This window comes from Anser brachyrhynchus, assembly GCF_964034855.1.
Source record: "Anser brachyrhynchus genome assembly, chromosome: 1".
In the NCBI taxonomy this organism is placed as follows: domain Eukaryota; kingdom Metazoa; phylum Chordata; class Aves; order Anseriformes; family Anatidae; genus Anser; species Anser brachyrhynchus.
Window position 1 is genome coordinate 50871487 of NC_137694.1, and position 12311 is coordinate 50883797.

The 12311-nt window shown below is 33.9% G+C and overlaps 1 protein-coding gene across 1 annotated transcript in view; it reads left to right on the top strand.

The window, feature by feature from the left end:
- The first annotated feature begins 720 nt into the window (after positions 1-720).
- The window catches only part of LOC308193528 (uncharacterized protein), a 351138-nt gene continuing 339547 nt past the window's right edge, over positions 721-12311 (top strand). The window contains exons 1-2 of the mRNA XM_080588350.1: positions 721-1560; positions 6588-6682. The gene's annotated coding sequence lies outside the window, so the exon portion shown is untranslated. The remainder of the gene's footprint in view (positions 1561-6587; positions 6683-12311) is intronic.

Consider the following 12311-nt stretch of genomic DNA (forward strand, 5'->3'; position numbering starts at 1 on the left):
CTGTGATCTAATCCAAGCTCTTCCATCTGAATGGAGTGACTGCAGTATTTTTAGTGTCTAAAATAGTTATATGTATGTAAAAAAAATCTAAGTGAACATATTTAGAAACAAGAGAGAATACTTTCATGACCACTGGTTTTCCTAAAACTGTATAGTATACTATATTTGGAAGGTATCAACTCCATGTCTTTCTTTTCAAATTGCAAAATGTTTTAATCACTTTATTCTTAGACAGCCAAAGTTATGGCACCCTTTCTATTTCCCTCTAAATATTTCTAAAACAAAAACAAAGTTGCCCAAATTTTGCTAGAATGTTGTTTATCTGGGAGAATTATAGAATGGAACAAGTGCTGGTCATGAAAACTGTCGTCTACAGTTCAGTTTATTTTTGTGTCAAGAGGATTTAGAAAGAAAAAGACACAAATAATCTATTCTGATTTTCCCCCATCCCACACATTAAATGCTCAGCAATGTCAAGCTAGGAATAATAATATATTGTCTGTTTAACCTTAGTTTCAGAATGTCTTGTTAATGTTCTGTGTTAACCTGTTTCTGATACGGTGAATAAGGTGAGTAAAAATAAAGAAATTCTTGAAGGATCAGGAGGGTTAAAAGGCCTCTGACATTCTGATTTTATGTATATGTAGTGGTTTAGGGTGGTCCTAAGCACCACCTCACTGCTCTCTCACTCCCCCTCCTCAAAAGGACAGGGGGTGAAAATATGATGAAAAAAAGATATGGGTTGAGATAAGGGAGATGGTGAGGGAGATGACTCACCAATTACCATCACAGGCAAAACAGACTCAGCATAGGGAGGATAATGTAATTTATTGTTTACTAGGTCAGTGAGAACTGAACTGAAAGAAAACTGTAAACACCTTCCTCTCATCCACCCACTTCTACCGCCTCTTCTTGCACAAGTGAATGGAGAATGGGGGCTGCAGTCAGTCCATAACACTTAATCTCTGCTTCTCCTTCATGGTCACTCTCTGCCCTTGCTCCAGCATGCGGTCCCTCTCACAGGATGCCGTCCTCCCTGAACTCATCTTGTGTGGCTTCCTACAGATGGCAGCTCTTCAACAACTGCTCCAATATGGCTCCGTACCATGGGGTGCAGTCTTTCAGGAGTGGACTGCTCCAGCATTGGTCTCCCATGGACAGCAGCTCTCACCAGACCTCTTGATCCTTTGTGGGCTCTCCATGGGCCGCAGCCTCCTCCAGGCCACATCCACCTGCTCCACCGGGGGCTCCTCCACGGGCTGCAGCGTGGAGATCTGCTCCATGTGGGACCCGTGGGCTGCAGGATGACAGCCTGCTCCACCAGGGGCCTCTCCACATGCTGCAGGGGAGCTTCTGCTCCATGCCTGGAGCACCTCCTGCCCTCCTTCTGCACTGACCTGGGTGTCTGCAGGGATGTTTATCTCACATGCTCTCAATTGTATTGTGTTATCACTAGAGATTACCTCACATACTCGTAGTTTTTGACAAAGCTGATGGGACAGCTAAGGAAGTAGTGAATGGGACACCCCTGCCAAAGAAGAACATGCTTGTGTTACTCAGGTAAGGACCCTCCATTTTTTGTGCTCCAGTGTCAGTAAATCTATTTTAAATAGACTGATCTTTGCATTTTTGTGGTAGAGTTTTACAAGCTTTGCTATAGATGCATATGTAATCACTTGGGAAAGTTTGAAACATAACAGTGTAAAAAATTGCTGAATCCCACACAATAAATAACTGAAAGTACTGAAAGTACAGATTACATTTTTTTTTTTTAATTATTTTGGCAGGGGGGTGGAAGGGTAGTGGGGAGTGTCTGGAAGGTAATTCTGAGACAGTAATCTGTGAAGTCTTGGTTGGTTATGCTCACATGCTGTTACAACCCCGTTGAAACCAAGTTTTTAGAACTTTTTTTTTTTCTTTCTTCTCTCTGTTAATTGGGAACAGTTGATTAAATCTTAAATGTACATATGTGGAGGAAGGGTAGAGGAGGAGGAACTGTGAAGAATGAAAAAATGTTATCAGAGTGTACCATCTTTCTTCATTAAATGTAACTGTAAATTTACTGCTCACTCAGAAGTAGTCTGTGACACATAGGGTTATTCCTGTACAAATTACCATTCAGTTAGCAGAGACTGTTGCTTTATGACAAGTGTTCTAATAGCAATGCATTGTCATAATGTCATTGCAAAGCTCAGAGATGGATTTGGCAGATTAAGTTTCTTTTTGGAGACATGATAATAAGAACAACCTACATGTTATGTAGTGGAATAAATCACAGTAACCAAGGTCTTCAGGTGAGATAGTGACACTGACAGAAATGTATCACTGTTTTCTATTGAGATAGTAAAAGGAAAAAAAAGCTTGATAGAATAGATGTGAGTGAATTTGCTAGGCAAGACACAGTTATATATATATATATATATATAAATCATGCCTTGGAGGCTTGTTAGGATTTAATTATTAAAAATATATATTTTTAAAAATTTTAAACAAATTTTTAAATTTAATCAAAAATATCTTTAATTCTAAACCAACAAAGTATACAAAATGACACCTACATTTCTAAAGCTTATTAAAGGACCAAAATTATGATAATTAACAAAGAGGTGATTCTGCAGTTTCTTCAAGTTGGAAGAAAATGTTCAGGTAACAAATTGGTGCTTAACATTTGGCTCAAAGAGAATATCATATTATTAAAAATAGGGTGAGAACAAATGTTGAACATTTTCTAGGATGTAGATATAAGGAATTCAGGTTTAGGAGCAGCATGCCTCTAGTCAAAAGCAGAGAAGAAAATAGTGCTTGGAGAAGTCATTTAAAATATAGTGTTATAGGAGCAAGTTAACCAAATTTTCTGATATGTGAATGTATGTTGGTGTTACAAACAACTACTAATAATGAAGTATTATTTTTAAATGCACACAACTATTTCTACTTTCAACAATAATACATAAGCACTAGCAAAACTATTTTAGAAATAACAACAAACCTTTATGTCAAAGACAGAATTACCTGCGTGAATTTATTTGTATAATAAACAGATTATAATCAATGGACTACCTACATTTTACATGTGAATTGAGATCTGTTTTAAAGAAATATTTTAATGTTTCTCTATGTAATCTACTGGTTTTTACTGACATATTCCCATTAATTTTAGTTTCCCAGTTTATATTAAAAAGGACTAACCTTTTTTTTGCAGACAGGTCTCTGTGGACATTTTCAAATAGTCTATTTGCTGATGTGAAACAGAGATATTTGTCATTATATTCTTGACTACAGAATATAGTATTGATTTGCAAATGTTTCCTGCTAATTCATTGAGTTACAACAGTTACATCTAGATTTTCTGAATATGTAGCTTGATTGTTTTCAAGAGGAATTTAAGAAAGAGATTTTAATATTGTTCATTTTGCTTCATCATCTGGAGAATTGAAACAGGATTAATTGAAATTAATTGGAAAAGATGGAAACAATAGATACAGAAAACACGTTTAACATTTTTTATACTACTTCAAAGCATGGGTTTAAAAAAAAATAAAACACTTTTCTTCAATTTTCATTATCTATTGTTTTCATAAAATTTTTAAAATGTGAAACCTTACAGGGTTGTTTGTGGGATATGTTTTAATGAGCATTCTTTTTAAGAGGTACAACTCTAATGCAGTCTTCAAATAATAATATGGTACAGATCAGAGTTTTGTGTGTGTGTGTGTGTGGGGCGGGGGTTAGGAAAGAGATTCGATTGTTATATTTATTTTATAGAGTGGCAACTTCTGTGTACTTAAAGAATATACCAAATACTTTGTTTGTTTATATAATCATGCCTGGTTCTTTATTGTTCTGCACATTTCAGCTATAGAATTAACTTAAAATTAAATCTTCATCTTTATTTAAATGTTTAGTGTGAGTCAGGGGCTTAGTTAATGTAAAATATATCCTATGCAATTTTTATACATTATTTTTTCCCTCATAGCGTGAATTCAACTAATATCTTAGAACAGTATACCAAGTGTCACGTTTTAAAGGAAGAAATTAACGCATCTTAACTCCTTCACCTGTTTTCTAAAAGGTATCATATTAATGAAAAAGAAAATTTCATTTTGGGTAGAATTCATTTCTAGATAGCTATTCAGTGGACACAAAAGTGCATATCTATTCTGAGTGACTTTGCATTAATTATAACAAAAATTTACACACCTAGCTTATAGGTTAGCAGTAGCATTTAAATGCCTTTATCCTGAACAAAATTCCCATCTATTTAGACAAATTCTCTTTTCAGTTTAGGAAGAAAAATAATTCTGCATATATTGATTATGGTTTGAATAATGTACAATTAATATTGTAATATTAATTACCACTCAGGAGGACTATAAAGATGTTGTAAGGCTGTGCAGAGACAAAATTAGAAGGGCCAAAACTCAGCTGGAGCCCAGTCTGGCTACTGTTGTTAAAGACAATAAAAATGTTTCTGTAAATACATAAACAAGGAAAGGACTAAGGAGAATCCATCCTTTATTGGATGTGGGAGGAAACATAGTGACAAGAGATGAGGAAAAGGCTGAGGTACTTAATGCCTTCTTTGCCTCAGTTGCTAGTAGCAAAACTAGGTGTTCTCTGGGTACCATCCAGACTTTTTACTGCAAATGATATCTGTGTTTGTTTAAAAGAATTACATATTAGCAACTATCACATTACTGAATGAAGTATCCTATATTCTGTCAAAAGAAATCCAACTTTTGGGAAGAATAAATGGAGGAAAGCTGGGGGAAGGAGAAATTTGAGTTAGTATGCTGTAGGGTGTCCTGGTTTCAGCTACAATAGAGTTAATTTTCCTCTTAGTAGCTGGTATGGTGCTGTGTTTTGGATTTAGGATGAGAAGAATGTTGATAACATGCTGATGTTTTAATTGTTGCAGAACAGTGCTTACACTAAGTTAAGGACTTTACAGCTTGTCACACCACCCTGCCAATAAGGAGGCTAGGGGTGCACAAGAAGCTGGGAGGGGACAGAACAAGGACAGTTGACCCAAACTGGCCAAAGGGATATCCCATACAATGTTATGTCATGATGAACAATTAATAAAGGGTATCTGTCTGGGACTAGGGTGGACTGCTGCTCCGGTACAGGCTGAGCATCGGTCAGCAAGTGGTGAGCAATTGCATTGTGCATCACTTATTTTGTATGTATTGTTATTATTACTATCATCATTATTTCTATTACTATATCATCATTTCTAATAATAATTCATTTCTATTATCTCTATTACTATTATCATTATTTCTCTTCCCTTTCTGTCCTATTAAACTGTCTTTATCTCAACCCACAAGCTTTTTTATTTTTTTCCCCACAATTCTCTTCCCCATCCCACTGTGTGTGTGTGTGTGTGTTTGAATGGCTGTGTGGTGCTTAGTTGTTTGCTGGGTTAAACCACAGGAAGGGGTAAAAGATTTAGAGGTTTTATTTTCTGATTATGCACAGTCTACCTCTAGGAAAATATTATCTGATTTCATATTTCAAATTGTCTTTCAATATGTACATGCTGACTTCATTGCCATCTGGTTAAATTACAGTAGTAATTAAAACGAAGATAAACTATTTCAAGATCTAATGTATTTCATATCCAAACATGAGGAATTATTCAAAAACACATTAAATGACACATGGAATCTAGTCCAACTGTTTCCAAGCTGCATTTCTTTCCTTTTTACATCTGTTTTAGAATAAAGAAGAAAATCAATAGTACTGCAGATCTGGAGACTGGAATTATTTGTAGTTTTATTAAAGTCATCATCATACTGAGTATTGCACAATACTGGATAACAATGAATACACCTTTCCAAAATTAGTTGTTGTATTCACTTCAATGGGATTGGAGATACCTACTGAAAAGTATAAAACTCAGTCATATACTTATGACATCTTAGATCTCTGTCAATAATCTATAAATCGCAGCTGTTCAGTTTACCACAGATCAGCTCATGTTAGGTGCTCAGACTGATTTTTTCATCTAAGAAAACTTAAAACTGCACATTGGATTTAGAGTGCAGATTTCCAGTGTTACTTGCTTTAATTTTAAAGGCTAGTGGATTGACTTGTTTAGAACACAGGTATTGTGAAGAGTTAACCAGCTGATGAAGGAACTGTGTTGTGAGGTTTACAAGATTGGTTTCTGGTAAAGAATCCAATGGATTGCAGATTTTTGCAAGATCCAGATAGCTAAAACATATATATCTATATGAGGATAAGCAGCAATTCAGACTGTAAAAATTTAAGACCTCTATCACTTACCCATTTAAGTAAGTTAAGTGGTTCCTCTTAGGGCCCATATTTACCACTGATTGATGACCCTTGAAACACCTCGTGATGTCTGAACACTTGCAGCTTAAGCTGAAAATTCATTTACTTTATTTCCTATTTTTTCCAACCTATTTTCTAGTGATTCTATAAATTTCACTTCTTCCTAGGTAGTCTTTGTGTTTCTGAATGTAGATAACCGTAACCTGTTACTAATTGCAACCATTATGACATATATTATTTCTTGCTATTCCTCTGAAATTTTGTTTAATTTTTGTTTAAAAATGAAGGAGATGATCAGCAGCAATGATGGTTGTCATGCTTATATCTTCTGGAGGCATGGGAGGTTGCCACTTCACTGTGAGCAGCTACGACCCTGAGACAGGTGAGAGTCGGGGTTGGGGGGAGGGATGGAGTCATCCAAGAGGGCTTGAGATTCACAGAAAGTGACAAGACACTCCTGAGAAATCAAGGGAGGCAATGTAGGAAAGCTTTCCAGCTATACAGAGAAAAGAGAAGATTGGATAGGGTTTGCTGCAAGTCAGATAATCCTTAAAGCTGTTGAACTGAGGAAAAAGATTGAGTGAAACAACTGCAAATAAGCTAGGGCAGGGGAACAGATTGGCTTGCAAACACTTGTGTTTCTAGTCTGTTTCACTCAGCATATCTGACTTTTTAAGGCATTCACTGTTTTTCTTGTATTTTAATAAATTAAGCAGTGGAGATTTGGGGTTTTCTGGTTTGGATTTTATTATTATTATTAATAATAATAACAACAATAACAATAATTTGTCATAGAGAGGCCGCTAACCTTCAGGAAAGATTTGTACAGATCTAGGTCAAAGTTTTGACCAGTTCGTTGTGGGAGTGTGGCCATGCGGGTCGACAAGCCCCATGGTTGGTGATAACATCGGACTCTCAACGATGAGGCCATCAGGAATGTTTAGAGGGAACAAAGAAGGGTGATTCAGGAGACGCCTTGCTGTCTCGGACTGCTTGTTCTCCAGCCGTTAAGACATGGAAGTTGCTGGGTGTTTGCTGCTGCCCGGCAAAGTTTTTTGACCAATGAATAGTTAGTGGAAAAGTACTGCTGTAGGGCGAATGGTATAAGAAGGGACCCTGTCCTCCATAAGGGGAGTTGAAGATATGTAGTCAATAAAGTAGTAGCAGTTACTGATCCTGAAAGAACCCTGGTGTCTGTGTGGTACCTACGCCACAGTTGATTACACAAATTGGCATTAATTTTGCTAAAACTTGTATAGAGATTGAAAGTATTGGTGACGTCCAGTTACAGAAAGTCTGGTATGAGATGCGGAAATACATATGTGATGAAAATAACAGATAAATGGACAATCAGTACCATAAAGAAAAATAGTGATGCAGTCCAGAAGGGCTAAAATAAGTCCAATGCAGAGATTTCTGGAATCAGTAAGCTCCTCTGAATCATCGAAAAGTTGGACAAAGGAGATACAAGTTTTTGACCCACCCCAACTCTTATTCTCCAAGTTTCTAGAATGCTTTATATTATAGGGGTAGAGTATAAAGACAACTGAAAGATAACATTCTAAACCATCTGAACTCTAAAAGTATCACAGAGTGATTTTATATTTTTGTGATTAAACTACAGGTTTTTTTGTGTTTTTTTTTTTTTTTTTGCCTAGCTTTCTTTTTAATTCACCCTATGTTTACATGTATACATAAATAAAGCAATTGCTAAGATAGATATAAAATATCAGTATTTAAATGTATATCTGTATAAAATTTTTGTATGTAGGGTAGCATTTATTTTATTATGCTTTGTATTATGCTTTCTAAAGTTGGAAACAATTTTGAATGGAATATCTCAGACTTATTGAAGGCTCTTGTAAAGCTGTAATCTGCCCAACCGCACCACTGGGGACATGCATTGTTTCATGTAATCAGAACGAATGATAGAACACCCAGGAATGGCACAAAGCTGCACCAGGGGAAGTTCAGACTGAATATTTGGAAAACTATTTATTGTGAAGGTTGTTAAGGTGTTCAAGAGATATTTTGATAATACCCTCTTTTTGATAATATCTTAACTTTTTGTTAGTTTTGAAATAGGAAGGTAGTTGGACTTGATGATCTTTGTATGTTCCTTCTACAATATTCTAGACTGTGATACACTGTTTTTTCAGCTTCTGACATTGGAGATGTCCTTCATTGCTATAGTTACTAATCTCACCCTGAACCTTAGCTTGAAGGTGTAAGAATGTACAATGCAGTGCAATTCCTTGGTATTCTTCAGTATGAATGGAAAAGTACAAGAGAGACGTTGACCACTAAAATAAAAATAGTAATTGTGACTGACTGTTAATTCATTTTTATCTTTATTCAATCAATGAGTCCTTCTCAGTTCCAAACTCTGTGCTGACTGTTGGTTTGGAAGCTTCAACAGAGAAATGGCAATCCAAATAGATATGATGTTTTAAGCCAGATACAGTGGTATGCAAAAAAAGATTTCTTCCTGTCATTGGATGGATTTGTAAAATCATTGTTCAAGTGAAAATAGTTTTATTCAGATGGCAAAACCCCAGGTTTGCAAGGTTTCTCTTTTCTCATTCAATAATCACACCAGATGCTTTCCTGGTAAGACTTAATTGAAAAAATATGCTGTAATAGTAGTAGTAGTAGTAGTAGTAGTAGTAGTAGTAATAATATAATAAATAATAATAATAAAAATGCAGACATTATTGTAACCTGGGTTGTTCCAAATTGAACAGGTTTTATCTTACTGCACTAACTGCTCTTCAATACTGGTGGATTGTCATTCTCCCTCTTGCCCCTTAAAATCGAACTGACTGAATTTAAACCTCTGGCATTTTAATTTCTTCTCAGTTTCTGCGCTAAATACTACTAATTAGATTGAATCTTTTAAACACATTTCAAAGTATTTCAACAGTTACAGATTGAATTTTGTTTTTATAATATTTTTCATCACTGACAAATCTAACTTTCAAATGTCAAAAAGAAACTTTGCACAATGTAACTCAGAAGCAACTCCATTGACAAATATGGATAACTTTATTTTCTTATCTATAATAATTATTAAATAATTTAAGAAAATATTATAGAATGCACATTATACACTATATGTAATTTTTGGATTATTGTCTTACAAACTAATGATCACTGAACACTGTCACAATTTTTATGAAATCAGAACAGCACACATGAAATGGAATTGTTTGCCTTGTAGTGCTTTCTTGAATAATTTTACTGAGCTTTACTAATGCTTTTCAAAATTTTATAAATTTATTATTATTTTTAAATTTATTTATTTATTTTTTAATTTATTTTTTATTTTTTTTATTTTTTTAAATTTATTTATTTTAAATTTATTATTATTACTCAATATCTCTGTTAAAGAAGGTGTATATTTCCTCATTTTAAAACCAGAGGAGTATTAAAAATATGTCAAGATTGACTTAAGGTCGTCTATCTGAGTCTGCAGTGATTTTTCTTCTTCCTTCTGCAAATATTTTGAAGGAAAAAAGCTAGGTTTAAAACTAGTTGAATAACAGATGCTTTGCTGTTCAGACTTTGCCATATATAGATACATTTTAAGAACTCAGAATAGTACATGTCCTATAATGACTTTATTAAGCACATTTAAGAACTATCATTTGTTTGCAATCTTTTTTTTTTATTTTTAAAGAAACTAAAGTAAAAAGCAGAAAACCACAATAACACATGTCCCATTTGACAAACTCTACTCAGTAGAATGTCCTAGCAAGAATGAAGTTAAATTGCAACACTTAGAATCTCAAATGTCTAGCACAATGGGTTTTGTTTTATAATCCTTTTATTATTATTTCAAGTTTACTCCAGTAACATTTTTAAGTACAGTAAAAATTCTTACATTCATAGGCTCCTGCTCCAATTTGTATTTGACTGAAAAGTTTGAAAATAATAAATTGGTAAAAATTCATGGAAGCCTTATCTCTGGAAGACACCTACTTAAAAGTGGCTCAGATATTTCAGTTTGAAGTGAGAGAGAAGTGACCTGGGGTTCATGGCACCTTAGAGTAGATTATCGTAACTACAAAATAGTACTTTTGTATACTTGTTTCTCAGAAGAAGCTGTGAGATTGCCATTTTGATTTTTGGAGACAGCATTTTAGAAATGATTGCAGACAGAAATTTCATTTCATTCTTGGAAAACAAAAGAAAGACCCAGATATTTTCATATCTCTGAGTAACTATTCCTGAAAATCAAGCATTTGGATGACTTGTCAACTATCGCACCCATATTACCTTTTTAATCTTCATAATTTTAAATAAGAAAAATGCTGCAAAGTATTTTTAATTATCAATAACCAACCTGAATTGAATTGTAGAAAACAAATGTAATCTGTATCTTAAATCATAGACTTTGTCGTGTTTTATTGCAGTTGTTTCCTTCTATCATTGTTTCTTTACATTTATTTATTTTTTTTAATAGAATGCTGTAGTTCTTTTACTTTCCTTTAAAATACAGCTTTAAGTCTGACTCGTACAAAAATCAGCATATAGAATTTTGTTTTAACATACAGGGCGGTATGCTCTCTCATAAATAAACTAACATTTCTTGGCATTTTTACAGAAGACATTAAATCATTTAATCATTTCTTGCCATAATTGTTAAGCAAGACAAAATGTTTTCCATGATTTGCTCTTAGGCTAAGTAATAAAGCAACAACAGAAATAAAAAAAAAAAAAAACAACAAACATTGATAACATTACTATTATAGTAATAGTATTATTACTATTATATTATTATAATAGTGACATTAGCAATGTATATTATTAGTACTATAAATCAGCTAAAAGTTAGTATAACATATTGTCAATGATATGTTGCCAATGCTATAAATTTTCTGCTTTTTGCAAAAACTTTGAGGAGATCTATTTTTATAATTAGGTGTATAGCTTGTTTTAGAGTTTGGAAAATGAAAGAAGTTTGATTTGGCATAGTTTTTCTGCAATCCCAGTGGCACTATGACAGTGCAACGTTGTGCCCAGATTTATAAGAGGATTTAAATAACATCTTAAATGTAGATCCTCAGAATCTTTGTCTACAGTGAAAGCAGCTCAATTCCTTGTGTGTATAAATTTCTTCTAGTAATTCCTATTTATTTATTTATTTATTTATTTTCCTGCAAGACATGAAGGGATAGTTGAAATTTTAACAGCATTATCAATTTGGAACCCATCTCCTGCTTAAACTACATTGGGAGTCATAAATTGTAGTTTTCTTTACTTTTCTCTGTAAAGAGTGCAATCTTGAAGGCATGGTAAGCAGAAAATAAAATGGTATCTTTCAGTGTTTATTATGTAGCAACTACCTGTAATGCTTTAATAAATATTGAATTAAAGAATATAATGGAATGCATTGTATATGTACCATGCTACTGAGATAGAAAAAGTGATTTAACATCAGTAATAGGAAACAAAGACTTCATAAACTTAGCAGTTAGGTCTGTGTTGCTGAACTACTATTCTCTCATGTTTCATGTGTGTCCTATACAATCATATAGGAAAAAATAACTCTAGATGTGGCTATGGTAAGGGCTCCAATACAGAATGGTTGTAGCCTGTGAGATTAAAAGAAATAAAAAGAGCAAACAAACACCTTAAAGTAAAATAAACAACACCAAAATCCTTTTATTCTCAACATCCCTTACTGGAAAACTGTATTCCAGTTGTCTTTGGAATACACAATATACAAAGTCTAAGTTTCTTTTCCCTCAAAATTTCTAGAGTAACTTCTTTTCTGTCCAATGCAACCTCCTTCCACACAAGTAGTTAATCCTGTAATGTACAACATAATTTTCCAAAGTCCAGCCAGATGACTCAGAAAAAAAATGCCTAAATTTTAACAGTGATACTAGCATGGAATTTTTTATGACTTCTGATGCTTTTTTTTTTTTTTTTGGTTCTTTGACTCTCTGACTTCTGATTACATCCTGTAATTCTATGTCTGTTTCTATGATGGAGAACTCCTGAAC